General features: G+C 40.2%; 1 protein-coding gene across 2 annotated transcripts in view; it reads left to right on the top strand.

Moving 5' to 3' along the window:
* Positions 1-6,260: 6,260 nt before the first annotated feature.
* Positions 6,261-13,114, top strand: part of LACTBL1 (lactamase beta like 1) — a 36,017-nt gene continuing 29,163 nt past the window's right edge. For both annotated transcript variants that reach the window (XM_063437031.1, XM_063437030.1), the window contains exon 1: positions 6,261-6,716. The gene's annotated coding sequence lies outside the window, so the exon portion shown is untranslated. The remainder of the gene's footprint in view (positions 6,717-13,114) is intronic.

Here is a 13,114-nt window from a genome sequence, read left to right as displayed (position 1 = left end):
TTATCCACAACAATAACCCTTGCACTAGCCCTCACTTTATCAACAACACTAATATTTACAGTAACCCTTACACTAACCCTCAATTTATGCACAACACTAACCTTTACACTAACCATTAGACTAACCCTCACTTTTTCCATAACACTAACCCTCACTTTATCCACAACAATAACCCTTACACTAGCCCTCACTTTATCCACAACACTAACCCTTACACTAGCCCTCACTTTATCCATAACACTAACCCTTACACTAACCCTCACTTCATCCATAACACTAACCCTTACACTAACCCTCACTTTATCCATAACACTAACCTTTACACTAACCCTCACTTTATCCATAACACTAACCTTTACAGTAACCCTTACACTAACACTCACTTTATCCACAACACTAACCCGTACACTAACCCTCACTTTATCCACAACACTAACCCTTACGCTAACCCTCACTTTATCCATAACACTAACCCTTACACTAACCCTCACTTTATCCATAATACTAGCCTTTACAGTAACCCTTACACTAACCCTAACTTTATCCTAACACTAACCCTTACACTAACCCTCACTTTATCCATAAAACTAACCCTTACACTAACCATCACTTTATCCATAACACTAACCTTTACACTAACCCTTACACTAACCCTCAGTTTATCCTAACACTAACCCTTACACTAACCCTTGCTTTATCTACAACACTAACCCTTACACTAACCCTCAATTTATGCACAACACTAACCTTTACACTAACCATTAGACTAACCCTCACTTTTTCCATAACACTAACCCTCACTTTATCCACAACAATAACCCTTACACTAGCCCTCACTTTATCCATAACACTAATATTTACAGTAACCCTTACACTAGCCCTCACTTTATCCACAACACTAACCCTTACACTAACCCTCACTTCATCCATAACACTAACCCTTACACTAACCCTCACTTTATCCATAACACTAACCTTTACACTAACCCTCACTTTATCCATAACACTAACCTTTACAGTAACCCTTACACTAACACTCACTTTATCCACAACACTAACCCGTACACTAACCCTCACTTTATCCACAACACTAACCCTTACGCTAACCCTCACTTTATCCATAACACTAACCCTTACACTAACCCTCACTTTATCCATAATACTAGCCTTTACAGTAACCCTTACACTAACCCTCACTTTATCCATAAAACTAACCCTTACACTAACCCTCACGTTATCCACAACACTAACCCTTACACTAACCCTCACTTTATCCACAACACTAACCCTTACTTTATCCACAACACTAACCCTTACACTAACCCTCACTTTATCCATAACACTAACCCTTACACTAACCCTCACTTTATCCATAACACTAACCTTTACACTAACCCTCACTTTATCCATCAAACTAACCCTTACACTAACCCTCACTTTATCCATAATACTAACCTTTACAGTAACCCTTACACTAACCCTCACTTTATCCATAACACTAACCCTTACACTAACCCTCACTTTATCCATAACACTAACCTTTACACTAACCCTCACTTTATCCATAACACTAACCTTTACACTAACCCTCACTTTATCCACAACACTAACTCTTACAAAAACTCTAACCTTTACAGTATCCCTCGCTGGTCTTATTTTGCTGTAGTACACTTGGAAATAGTTCATACAAAATGGTTTTGTATGGAAATATATAATACAGAAATGTGGAGACGTATGAAATTTCCTACCCGTAAACACCACAGAAACTTTTTAGGTATAGGGTTCACAAAAGCATTAAATAAGAACATTATAATATACTGGGCAGAAATAAAGAACAATTATTTACTTTTAGATAGGATGCAATTATAGAGCTGGCCAGCAGGTGGCCACAGAACACATGTTGAGCTCTCTATGCATTTTTAAACACTAGGTGGCGATATAAGCTTGGTATTGCCATAAAAAGCAATGATTCTCCGAAGAACCTATACTTGTATCATTATTAGTTCAGTGAAAAGAGGCTGGATGCCTTTTACCAAACAGTTAGGTTTTAGGTGACCAGAAAACGTCTGCCGAAAAGTTATCAACAATGAACTAGCAGAACATTTGGACACTGAGCAAATTCAACACCTAACAAACTTGATATATAAAATTAATTAACCCATACCCCAAAAACCTGCAAAGTATTGGGCAGAAGCGGAATCCCTCGTTCGTCTCCCCTGGGCTGGCGATGTTTGCATGTAATATCATTTAACATTAACGAATGATCCGTTAACCAATTAATAAGCGCTGTCACATCTATATATTATAGAAAAAACGATAACACGCTCAATCAACATGTTCCCAATAAAACATGTGTTTTGAACAACCACAAGGTCCGCACGGATTTGAGGATTATCTCCTCACATGTATGATTCTCTTCGCGTTATAACGCAGAAAAAACACACAAAAAAATAATCCAGAAAAACACATATCAAAAAAAGTGAAATAAGTATTTGACCCCTTCGACTAAGTACTTGGTGGCAAAACCCTTGTTGGCAATCACAGAGGTCAGACGTTTCTTGTAGTTGGTCACTAGGTTTGCACACATCTCAGGAGGGATTTTGTCCCACTCCTCTTTGCAGATCCTCTCCAAGTCATTAAGGTTTCGAGGCTGATATTTGGCAACTCGAACCTTCAGCTCCCTCTGCAAACTTTCAATGGGATTAAGGTCTGGAGACTGGCTAGGCCACTCCAGGACCTTAATGTACTTCTTCTTGAGCCACTTCTTTGTTGCCTTGGCTGTGTGTTTTGGGTCATTGCCATGCTGGAATTCCCATCCATGACCCATTTTCAATGCCCTGGCTGAGGGAAGGAGGTTCTCACCCAAGAACATGGCCCCGTCGATCATCCCTTTGATGCAGTGCAGTTGTCCTGCCTCCTTATCAGAAAAACACAGCCAAAGCATAATGTTTCCACCTCCATGTTTGACAGTGGGCATGGTGTTCTTGGGGTCATAGGCAGCATTCCTCCTCATCCAAGCACGGCGAGTTGAGTTGATGCCAAAGAGCTCGATTTTGGTCTCATCTGACCACAATTGTTTTCTTGGTGACTATGATCCCACCTGCTTTGAGATCATCAACAAGATCCTCCCGCGTAGTTCTGGGCTGATTCCTCACCGTTCTCATGATCATTGAAATTGATTGAGGTGAGATCTTGCATGGAGCACCAGACCGATGGAGACTGACAGTTATTTTGTGTTTCTTCCATTTGCGAATAATCGCACCAATTGTTGTCACCTTCTCACCAAGCTGCTTGGCGATGGTCTTGTAGCCCATTCCAGCCTTGTGTAGGTCTACAATCTTGTCCCTGACATCCTTGGACAGCTCTTTGATCTTGGCCATGGTGGAGAGTTTGGAATCTGATTGATTGATTGATTGCTTCTGTGGGCAGGTGTATTTTATACAGGTAACGAGCTGAGATTAGGAGCACTCCCTTTAAGAGAGTGCCCCTAATCTCAGCTCGTTACCTGTATAAAAGACACCTGGGAGCCAGAAATGTTGCTGATTTGATAGGGGATCAAATACTTATTTCACTCATTGACATGCAAATCAATTCATAAAACTTTTTTGTCATGCGTTTTTCTGGATTTTTTTTGTTGTTGTTATTATGTCTCTCACTGTTAAAATACACATACCATTAAAATTATCGACTGATCATTTCTCTATCAGTGGGCAAACGTTCAAAATCAGCATGGGATCAAATACTTTCTCCCCAACTGTAACATCTACCCAACACAGAGCACATTACCACCTCACACCTGGTATTAATGCCATCTCCTCCACCTGGCATTGGAATTCTTTCATCTACTGCCATCTCACCCCCACTTGTACATGGCTGGACGCACATCTTTGGAATCTGTTAGTTCTTTTGTTTTTATTTGTGTTGTTATATTTGTATTTCTTTACGTACACTTGCAATGGGAGAGACCTGTAATGATACACTCTCATTTTCCCGAGGTGTCACTGGACGTAGGTATGTAGCTTGGCTGTCCACAATCAGAATTCAGATCCAGCTGAGAACATGTACAATCCAGTACTGCACACAATACACATGGTAGCGGCTGTGCACACAATAAATGTTACACGGTAGCGGCTGTGCTCACAATAAGTTGTTTAACTTAGCAGCTGTGCACACAATAAATGTTACATGGTAGCGGCTGTACACACAATCAATGTTACACGGTAGAGGCTGTGCACACATTAAATGTTATACGGTAGCGGCTGTGCACACAATAAATGTTATAGGGTAGCGGATGTGCACACAATAAATGTCATACGGTAGCGGCTGTGCTCACAATATGTTGTTTACCGTAGCAGCTGTGCTCACAATAAATGTTATAGGGTAGCGGCTGTTCACACAATAAATGTTATACGGTAGCGGCTGTGCTTACAACAAATTGTTTACCGTAGCGGCTGTGCACACAATAAATGTTACACGGTAGCGGCTGTACACACAATCAATGTTACACGGTAGCGACTGTGCACACAATCAATGTTACACGGTAGAGGCTGTGCACACAATGAATGTTATACGGTAGCAGCTGTGCACACAATAAATGTTATAGGGTAGCAGCTGTGCACGCAATAAATGTTATACGGTAGCGGCTGTGCTCACAATAAGTTGTTTACCGTAGCGGCTGTGCACACAATAAATGTTATAGGGTAGCAGCTGTGCACGCAATAAATGTTATACGGTAGCGGTTGTGCTCACAATAAGTTGTTTACCATAGCGGCTGTGCACACAATAAATGTTATAGGGTAGCAGCTGTGCTCACAATAAGTTGTTTACCGTAGCGGCTGTGCACGCAATAAATGTTATACGGTAGCGGCTGTGCTCACAATAAGTTGTTTACCGTAGCGGCTGTGCACACAATAAATGTTATACGGTAGCGGCTGTGCTCACAATAAGTTGTTTACCGTAGCGGCTGTGCACGCAATAAATGTTATACGGTAGCGGCTGTGCTCACAATAAGTTGTTTACCGTAGCGGCTGTGCACACAATAAATGTTATAGGGTAGCTGCTGTTCACGCAATAAATGTTATACGGTAGCGGCTGTGCTCACAATAAGTTGTTTACCGTAGCGGCTGTGCACACAATAAATGTTATAGGGTAGCAGCTGTGCACGCAATAAATGTTATACGGTAGCGGCTGTGCTCCCAATAAGTTGTTTACCGTAGCGGCTGTGCACACAATAAATGTTATAGGGTAGCAGCTGTGCACACAATAAATGTTACACGGTATCGGCTGTGCACACAATAAATGTTATAAGGTGGCGGCTGTGCACACAATAAATGTTATAGGATGGCAGCTGAGCACACAATAAATGTTATACGGCAGCTGCTGTGCTCACAATAAGTTGTTTACTGTAGCCAATGTGCTCACAATAAATGTTATACGGTAGCGGCTGTGCTCACAATAAGTTGTTTACTGTAGCCAATGTGCTCACAATAAGTGTTATACGGTAGCGGCTGTGCTCACAATAAGTTGTTTACTGTAGCCAATGTGCTCACAATAAGTGTTATACGGTAGCGGCAATGCTTTCTAAATGCAATGGAGCCCACCGCTATGAAGAATTCACCTGAGGTGTTTTGAAATAGTTTCTTACTGTTAAAGGGCTAGTCCAAGCATTTTACCGCTGTAGTGATTGTGGTGCGACGGGCACCCTGGCCATGTTTCCCGGTACTGAGACAAAGTGTTTTGCAACGGTTTGCCCTCTTATCTTGGTCCCCAGTGGCCGCCATGCTTCCTTCTTCCTCTGGTGACACTGATCTGACATGGAAGTTGAATTGACATTAGCCTAGAACTCTTGTTGATTAATTTTAATATTAACATTTAAAGTAATATCTTTTTAATCCTTATTGTAAGGGCCTTTAAACGGCTCGTCTCATTTTCAAGCAATTAATATACCCTAGCGTTATGTTCACAGCTCTCTCCTTCTCTCTGTAAGGCTTCCTGGATGAACAGAGTAAGCTGCTTACACGAACACTGCGATCCGCCTCGCTGTGCGTTACTGGTCTCTGAGATAGTTTGTGTCTGGGGGATGGGTAAATGTTATTTAATCAGAAGATTACACAGGGTGGGAACTGGAAACTTTCATTAAACCCACTCGTGACTTTTTCAATCTTTTCAGCTATTGCGTTTGGTGGGCTTAGTCCGGTCTTGTAATAGTTAAACAGCAGCCCCGTGATCTCTCCAGCTCTGATCCGAGCGATTTGTAGGTCCGGTTTGTCAGACTGGGTGCATTAAAGCCAGTCGGGGATTAAAGCAGGAAGGTTCTATCAGATAGCATCTGTCGAGCTCTCTGGCATTCTACGAGGGATAACGAAATATAGCAGAATTAACTCTTTCCTGCTCTTCGTTCAGTTTTAAATGTCCAGGGACAGCATTTGTGATGTCAGGTTGATTCCTATGTTTACACTGTCTCCCAGATGTTTATTGCAGAGTTTAGATAAATTCGAGGTATGGTCTGCAAGCTGGTGGTATGGCCACTATATGCCAACCATTCCATGTAGTGTCTCACGGACACCCTTTATGTAACATACAGAGAGGAGTCCAGTTAGAGCAGGGGAGGGAGAGAGAAGGTGGAATCATATTTTGCTGAACATACATCTGTATATTTAACCTCAACTGGATTGGATTTGAAAAGGTTCCCCCAAGCGAGGAGGACAGGAGCTGAGGTAAGGAGTTATCAGGAGTTTTATTGGGGATATGTTTTCTGGTACTGTGCTAAAACAGGGAATTAATAGGTTCTGGTACTGTGCTAAAACAGGGAATTAGTAGGTTCTGATACTGTGCTAAAACAGGGAATTAGTAGGTTCTGATACTGTGCTAAAACAGGGAATTAGTAGGTTCTGATACTGTGCTAAAACAGGGAATTAGTAGGTTCTGATACTGTGCTAAAACAGGGAATTAGTAGGTTCTGGTACTGTGCTAAAACAGGGAATTAGTAGGTTCTGATACTGTGCTAAAACAGAGAATTAGTAGGTTCTGATACTGTGCTAAAACAGGGAATAAGTAGGTTCTGGTACTGTGCTAAAACAGGGAATTAGTAGGTTCTGATACTGTGCTAAAACAGGGAATTAGTAGGTTCTGGTACTGTGCTAAAACAGGGAATTAGTAGGTTCTGATACTGTGCTAAAACAGGGAATTAGTAGGTTCTGGTACTGTGCTAAAACAGGGAATTAGTAGGTTCTGATACTGTGCTAAAACAGGGAATTAGTAGGTTCTGATACTGTGCTAAAACAGGGAATTAGTAGGTTCTGATAGTGTGCTAAAACAGGGAATTAGTAGGTTCTGGTACTGTGCTAAAACAGGGAATTAGTAGGTTCTGATAGTGTGCTAAAACAGGGAATTAGTAGGTTCTGATACTGTGCTAAAACAGGGAATTAGTAGGTTCTGATACTGTGCTAAAACAGGGAATAAGTAGGCTCTGATACTGTGCTAAAACAGGGAATTAGTAGGTTCTGATACTGTGCTAAAACAGGGAATAAGTAGGTTCTGGTACTGTGCTAAAACAGGGAATTAGTAGGTTCTGATACTGTGCTAAAACAGGGAATTAGTAGGTTCTGATACTGTGCTAAAACAGGGAATTAGTAGGTTCTGATAGTGTGCTAAAACAGGGAATTAGTAGGTTCTGGTACTGTGCTAAAACAGGGAATTAGTAGGTTCTGATAGTGTGCTAAAACAGGGAATTAGTAGGTTCTGATACTGTGCTAAAACAGGGAATTAGTAGGTTCTGATACTGTGCTAAAACAGGGAATAAGTAGGCTCTGATACTGTGCTAAAACAGGGAATTAGTAGGTTCTGATACTGTGCTAAAACAGGGAATAAGTAGGTTCTGGTACTGTGCTAAAACAGGGAATTAGTAGGTTCTGATACTGTGCTAAAACAGGGAATTAGTAGGTTCTGATACTGTGCTAAAACAGGGAATTAGTAGGTTCTGATACTGTGCTAAAACAGGGAATTAGTAGGTTCTGATAGTGTGCTAAAACAGGGAATTAGTAGTTTCTGGTACTGTGCTAAAACAGGGAATTAGTAGGTTCTGATAGTGTGCTAAAACAGGGAATTAGTAGGTTCTGATACTGTGCTAAAACAGGGAATAAGTAGGCTCTGATACTGTGCTAAAACAGGGAATTAGTAGGTTCTGATACTGTGCTAAAACAGGGAATTAGTAGGTTCTGATACTGTGCTAAAACAGGGAATTAGTAGGTTCTGATACTGTGCTAAAACAGGGAATTAGTAGGTTCTGATAGTGTGCTAAACAGGGAATTAGTAGGTTCTGATACTGTGCTAAAACAGGGAATTAGTAGGTTCTGATACTGTGCTAAAACAGGGAATTAGTAGGTTCTGATAGTGTGCTAAAACAGGGAATTAGTAGGTTCTGATACTGTGCTAAAACAGGGAATTAGTAGGTTCTGATACTGTGCTAAAACAGGGAATAAGTAGGTTCTGATACTGTGCTAAAACAGGGAATTAGTAGGTTCTGGTACTGTGCTAAAACAGGGAATTAGTAGGTTCTGGTACTGTGCTAAAACAGGGAATTAGTAGGTTCTGATACTGTGCTAAAACAGGGAATAAGTAGGTTCTGATACTGTGCTAAAACAGGGAATTAGTAGGTTCTGGTACTGTGCTAAAACAGGGAATTAGTAGGTTCTGGTACTGTGCTAAAACAGGGAATTAGTAGGTTCTGATAGTGTGCTAAAACAGGGAATTAGTAGGTTCTGATACTGTGCTAAAACAGGGAATTAGTAGGTTCTGATAGTGTGCTAAAACAGGGAATTAGTAGGTTCTGATACTGTGCTAAAACAGGGAATTAGTAGGTTCTGATACTGTGCTAAAACAGGGAATTAGTAGGTTCTGATACTGTGCTAAAACAGGGAATAAGTAGGTTCTGATACTGTGCTAAAACAGGGAATTAGTAGGTTCTGGTACTGTGCTAAAACAGGGAATTAGTAGGTTCTGATACTGTGCTAAAACAGGGAATTAGTAGGTTCTGGTACTGTGCTAAAACAGGGAATTAGTAGGTTCTGATACTGTGCTAAAACAGGGAATAAGTAGGTTCTGGTACTGTGCTAAAACAGGGAATAAGTAGGTTCTGATACTGTGCTAAAACAGGGAATTAGTAGGTTCTGATACTGTGCTAAAACAGGGAATTAGTAGGTTCTGATACTGTGCTAAAACAGGGAATTAGTAGGTTCTGATACTGTGCTAAAACAGGGAATTAGTAGGTTCTGGTACTGTGCTAAAACAGGGAATAAGTAGGTTCTGATAGTGTGCTAAAACAGGGAATTAGTAGGTTCTGGTACTGTGCTAAAACAGGGAATTAGTAGGTTCTGATAGTGTGCTAAAACAGGGAATTAGTAGGTTCTGATACTGTGCTTAAACAGGGAATTAGTAGGTTCTGATACTGTGCTAAAACAGGGAATTAGTAGGTTCTGATACTGTGCTAAAACAGGGAATTAGTAGGTTCTGGTACTGTGCTAAAACAGGGAATTAGTAGGTTCTGATACTGTGCTAAAACAGGGAATTAGTAGGTTCTAATACTGTGCTAAAACAGGGAATTAGTAGGTTCTGGTACTGTGCTAAAACAGGGAATTAGTAGGTTCTGATACTGTGCTAAAACAGGGAATTAGTAGGTTCTGATAGTGTGCTAAAACAGGGAATTAGTAGGTTCTGATACTGTGCTAAAACAGGGAATTAGTAGGTTCTGGTACTGTGCTAAAACAGGGAATTAGTAGGTTCTGATACTGTGCTAAAACAGGGAATTAGTAGGTTCTGATACTGTGCTAAAACAGGGAATTAGTAGGTTCTGATACTGTGCTAAAACAGGGAATTAGTAGGTTCTGATACTGTGCTAAAACAGGGAATTAGTAGGTTCTGATACTGTGCTAAAACAGGGAATTAGTAGGTTCTGATACTGTGCTAAAACAGGGAATTAGTAGGTTCTGATACTGTGCTAAAACAGGGAATAAGTAGGTTCTGATAGTGTGCTAAAACAGGGAATTAGTAGGTTCTGATACTGTGCTAAAACAGGGAATTAGTAGGTTCTGGTACTGTGCTAAAACAGGGAATTAGTAGGTTCTGATACTGTGCTAAAACAGGGAATTAGTAGGTTCTGATACTGTGCTAAAACAGGGAATTAGTAGGTTCTGGTACTGTGCTAAAACAGGGAATTAGTAGGTTCTGATACTGTGCTAAAACAGGGAATTAGTAGGTTCTGATACTGTGCTAAAACAGGGAATTAGTAGGTTCTGATAGCTGTGCTAAAACAGGGAATTAGTAGGTTCTGATACTGTGCTAAAACAGGGAATTAGTAGGTTCTGATACTGTGCTAAAACAGGGAATTAGTAGGTTCTGATACTGTGCTAAAACAGGGAATTAGTAGGTTCTGATACTGTGCTAAAACAGGGAATTAGTAGGTTCTGATACTGTGCTAAAACAGGGAATTAGTAGGTTCTGATACTGTGCTAAAACAGGGAATTAGTAGGTTCTGATACTGTGCTAAAACAGGGAATTAGTAGGTTCTGATACTGTGCTAAAACAGGGAATTAGTAGGTTCTGATACTGTGCTAAAACAGGGAATTAGTAGGTTCTGGTACTGTGCTAAAACAGGGAATTAGTAGGTTCTGATACTGTGCTAAAACAGGGAATTAGTAGGTTCTGATACTGTGCTAAAACAGGGAATTAGTAGGTTCTGATACTGTGCTAAAACAGGGAATTAGTAGGTTCTGGTACTGTGCTAAAACAGGGAATTAGTAGGTTCTGATACTGTGCTAAAACAGGGAATTAGTAGGTTCTGATACTGTGCTAAAACAGGGAATTAGTAGGTTCTGATACTGTGCTAAAACAGGGAATTAGTAGGTTCTGATACTGTGCTAAAACAGGGAATTAGTAGGTTCTGATACTGTGCTAAAACAGGGAATTAGTAGGTTCTGATACTGTGCTAAAACAGGGAATTAGTAGGTTCTGGTACTGTGCTAAAACAGGGAATTAGTAGGTTCTGATACTGTGCTAAAACAGGGAATTAGTAGGTTCTGATACTGTGCTAAAACAGGGAATTAGTAGGTTCTGATACTGTGCTAAAACAGGGAATTAGTAGGTTCTGATACTGTGCTAAAACAGGGAATTAGTAGGTTCTGATAGCTGTGCTAAAACAGGGAATTAGTAGGTTCTGATACTGTGCTAAAACAGGGAATTAGTAGGTTCTGATACTGTGCTAAAACAGGGAATTAGTAGGTTCTGATACTGTGCTAAAACAGGGAATTAGTAGGTTCTGATACTGTGCTAAAACAGGGAATTAGTAGGTTCTGATACTGTGCTAAAACAGGGAATTAGTAGGTTCTGATAGTGTGCTAAAACAGGGAATTAGTAGGTTCTGATACTGTGCTAAAACAGGGAATTAGTAGGTTCTGATACTGTGCTAAAACAGGGAATTAGTAGGTTCTGATACTGTGCTAAAACAGGGAATTAGTAGGTTCTGATACTGTGCTAAAACAGGGAATTAGTAGGTTCTGATACTGTGCTAAAACAGGGAATTAGTAGGTTCTGATACTGTGCTAAAACAGGGAATTAGTAGGTTCTGATACTGTGCTAAAACAGGGAATTAGTAGGTTCTGATACTGTGCTAAAACAGGGAATTAGTAGGTTCTGATACTGTGCTAAAACAGGGAATTAGTAGGTTCTGATACTGTGCTAAAACAGGGAATTAGTAGGTTCTGATAGTGTGCTAAAACAGGGAATTAGTAGGTTCTGATACTGTGCTAAAACAGGGAATTAGTAGGTTCTGATACTGTGCTAAAACAGGGAATTAGTAGGTTCTGATACTGTGCTAAAACAGGGAATTAGTAGGTTCTGATACTGTGCTAAAACAGGGAATTAGTAGGTTCTGATACTGTGCTAAAACAGGGAATTAGTAGGTTCTGATACTGTGCTAAAACAGGGAATTAGTAGGTTCTGATACTGTGCTAAAACAGGGAATTAGTAGGTTCTGATACTGTGCTAAAACAGGGAATTAGTAGGTTCTGATACTGTGCTAAAACAGGGAATTAGTAGGTTCTGATACTGTGCTAAAACAGGGAATTAGTAGGTTCTGATACTGTGCTAAAACAGGGAATTAGTAGGTTCTGATACTGTGCTAAAACAGGGAATTAGTAGGTTCTGATACTGTGCTAAAACAGGGAATTAGTAGGTTCTGATACTGTGCTAAAACAGGGAATTAGTAGGTTCTGATACTGTGCTAAAACAGGGAATTAGTAGGTTCTGATACTGTGCTAAAACAGGGAATTAGTAGGTTCTGATACTGTGCTAAAACAGGGAATTAGTAGGTTCTGATACTGTGCTAAAACAGGGAATTAGTAGGTTCTGATACTGTGCTAAAACAGGGAATTAGTAGGTTCTGATACTGTGCTAAAACAGGGAATTAGTAGGTTCTGATACTGTGCTAAAACAGGGAATTAGTAGGTTCTGATACTGTGCTAAAACAGGGAATTAGTAGGTTCTGATACTGTGCTAAAACAGGGAATTAGTAGGTTCTGATACTGTGCTAAAACAGGGAATTAGTAGGTTCTGATACTGTGCTAAAACAGGGAATTAGTAGGTTCTGATACTGTGCTAAAACAGGAATTAGTAGGTTCTGATACTGTGCTAAAACAGGGAATTAGTAGGTTCTGATACTGTGCTAAAACAGGGAATTAGTAGGTTCTGATACTGTGCTAAAACAGGGAATTAGTAGGTTCTGATACTGTGCTAAAACAGGGAATTAGTAGGTTCTGATACTGTGCTAAAACAGGGAATTAGTAGGTTCTGATACTGTGCTAAAACAGGGAAGTAGGTTCTGATACTGTGCTAAAACAGGGAATTAGTAGGTTCTGATACTGTGCTAAAACAGGGAATTAGTAGGTTCTGATACTGTGCTAAAACAGGAATTAGTAGGTTCTGGTACTGTGCTAAAACAGGGAATTAGTAGGTTCTGATACTGTGCTAAAACAGGGAATTAGTAGGTTCTGATACTGTGCTAAAACAGGGAATAAGTAGGTTCTGATACTGTGCTAAAACAGGGAATTAGTAGGTTCTGATA

This window comes from Pelobates fuscus, chromosome 11 (assembly GCF_036172605.1).
Source record: "Pelobates fuscus isolate aPelFus1 chromosome 11, aPelFus1.pri, whole genome shotgun sequence".
Lineage (NCBI taxonomy): Eukaryota > Metazoa > Chordata > Amphibia > Anura > Pelobatidae > Pelobates > Pelobates fuscus.
This window is presented reverse-complemented; position numbering and strand designations above follow the sequence as displayed.